The sequence below is a fragment of the Mustela lutreola genome, chromosome 8 (genome assembly GCF_030435805.1).
Source record: "Mustela lutreola isolate mMusLut2 chromosome 8, mMusLut2.pri, whole genome shotgun sequence".
NCBI lineage: Eukaryota > Metazoa > Chordata > Mammalia > Carnivora > Mustelidae > Mustela > Mustela lutreola.
Window position 1 is genome coordinate 37,747,801 of NC_081297.1, and position 2,777 is coordinate 37,750,577.

General features: G+C 38.9%; 1 non-coding gene across 1 annotated transcript; it reads left to right on the forward strand.

The window, feature by feature from the left end:
• Positions 1-808: 808 nt before the first annotated feature.
• LOC131839992 (U6 spliceosomal RNA) lies at positions 809-915 on the forward strand. The gene has a single exon (XR_009357112.1). It is a non-coding gene; the product is annotated as a U6 spliceosomal RNA (small nuclear RNA).
• The last annotated feature ends 1,862 nt before the right edge of the window (positions 916-2,777 follow it).

The following is a 2,777-nucleotide window of genomic DNA, read 5'->3' on the forward strand; positions in this document are numbered from 1 at the left end:
CCATACTGTTTATGTGACTATTCAGTTTTAAATATCATTTATTGAACAGACTATCTTTACCCATTAGATATGTTGGCCCCTGTCAAATATTAGCTGACTGTATGAAAGGATTTATTTCTGGACTCTCAATTCTGTTCTACTTGTTTATTGGTCTGTTTTTATGCCAGTATACTTTCTTGTTTTGAGCATGAGGGCTTTGTAGTATAGTTTCAAATCAAGAAGTGTAATTTCCCATCTTCATTCTTTCTCAGAACTGCTTTGATTATTTGTTGTCTTTTATGGTCTCATATAAATTTTAGGATTCTTTACTTCTGTAAAAAAATAATGTTGGATTTTTTTTTAAGATTTTTAATTTATTTATTTGACAGAGAGAGATGACAAGCAGGCAGAGAGGCAGGCAGAGAGAGAAGAGGAAGCAGGCTTCCTGCTGAGCAGAGAGCCTGATGCGGGGCTCGATCCCAGGACCCTGGGATCATGACCTGAGCCGAAGGCAGCGGCTCAACCCACTGAGCCACCCAGGCACCCCTAACATTGGATTTTTGATAGGAATTGGATTTACAGATGGTTTTCGGTAGTATGGACATTTTAACAATGTTAATTCTTACCATTCATAAATATGAGCTATCTTTCCATTTGTGTCTCCTTCAATTTCTTTATCAATGTCATAGTTTATGGAGTACAGATCTTTCATCTTCTTAGTTAAATCTATTCCTAAGTATTTTTTACTTTTGATGCTATTGTGAATTAGATTGTTTTCTTTATTTTTTTCAGATAGTTCATCATTAGAGTGTTAAAATGCTCCTGTCTTGTGCTTACTTTGGCAGCACATATACTAAAATTGGAATGATGCAGAGAAGATTAGCGTGATCACTGAACAAGGATGACATGAAAAACTGGGAAGCATTCCATATTAAAAAAAAATGAAACAAAACAAAATTCTTGTCTTTTATATATTGATCTTGTATTTGGCAGCTTTACTAAATTTGTTTATTCAAATTTTTTTGTGAAGTTTTTAGGATTTTTTAACATGTAAGTTCATGTTATCCAAAAAAAGAAAATTTTACTTCTTCCTTTTTTTTTTGGAGTCTCTTATTTCTTTGTGTTCCTTGTTTCTCTGGCTAGGACATCCAGTACTATGTCAAATGAGAGTAGTGAAAGTGGACACACTTGTCTTTCTTCTGATCTTTAAGGGGAAAACTTTCAAACGTTTTTGATTGAATATGAGATTAGCTCTGGGCTTGCAATATGTGTTTTTTCTTTAATGGATTTTTTAAATTATTTTTAAAAATTTTTTTATAAACATATAATGTGTTTTTATCCCTAGGGGTAAAACACCAGGTTCACACATTTCACAGCACTCACCATCACTCACCATAGCACCTGCCCTCCCCAATGTCCATACCCCCACCATCCTCTCCCAACACACCTCCCCCCAGCAACCCTCAGTCTGTTTTGTGAGATTCAGTCTTTTATGGTTTGTCTCCCTCCCAATCCCATCTTCTTTTATTTTTCTTTTCATACGCCCGAAACCGCCTATGTTGCATCTCCACTTCATCATATCAGGGAGATCATATGATAGTTGTCTTTCTCAGATTGATTTATTTCGCCAAGCATAATACCCTCTAGTTCCATCCACGTCATCACAAATAGCAGGATTTCATTTCTTTTGATGGCTGCATAGCATTCCATTGTACATATATACCACATCTTATTTATTGATTCATCTGTTGAAGGACATTTAGGTTCTTTCCATAGTTTAAGTATTGTGGACATTGCTGCTATAAACATTTGGGTGCATGTGCCCCTTCAGAATGCCACGTTTGTATCTGTAGGGTATATACCCAGTACTACAAGCACTGGGTCATAGGGTAGTTCTATTTTCAGCTTTTTGAGGCACGTCCACGCTGTTTTCCAGAGTGGTTGCACCAGCTTGCATTCCCACGTACAGTGTAGGAGGGTTGCCCTTTCTCCACATCCTCGCCAGCATCTGTCATTGACTGACTTGTTCATTTTAGCCATTCTGAACGGTGTGAGGTGGTATCTCATTCTGGTTTTGATTTGTATTTCCCTGATGCCGAGTGAGGTGGAGCATTTTTTCATGTGTCTGTTGGCCATTTGGATGTATTCTTTGCAGAAATGTCTGTTCATGTCCTCTGCCCATTTCTTCATTGGATTATTTGTTCTTAGGGTGTTGAGTTTGATAAGCTCTTTATAGATTTTGGATACTGGCCCTTTATCTGGTATGTCATTTGCAAATATCTTCTCCCAGATAACTTCTGACAGTCATCTTTTGGCTTTGTTAACTGTTTCCTTTGCAGTGCAAAAGCTTTTTGATCTGATGAAATCCCAATAGTTTATTCTTGCCCTTGCTTCCCTTGCCTTTGGCGATGTTCCTAGGAAGAAGTTGCTGCTGCTGAGGTCAAAGAGGTTGCTACCTGTTCTCTCCTCAAGGACTATGATGGATTCCTTTCTCACATTATGCTTCTTCATCCATTTCCAGACTATTTTAATGTATGGAGTAAGGAAATGGTCCAATTTCATTTTTCTGCTTGTGGCTGTTCAATTTTCCAAACCCCAAGGCCAACGGCTCCTTCTCTACCCCGGCGGCGACGTGCTGTGCCTTCCCCAGACTTGCTCCTGGGGAGCGTAGTGACAGACGTGTGCAACCATGCTTCTCTCTCAGGCAGAGGGGAAGCTAGGGCAAAGAGTATTTCGCTCCATGCGGGAATCTTCCACAGTGCTACGGAAACTAACTCAGGCAAGCAGCAGCATCCCCA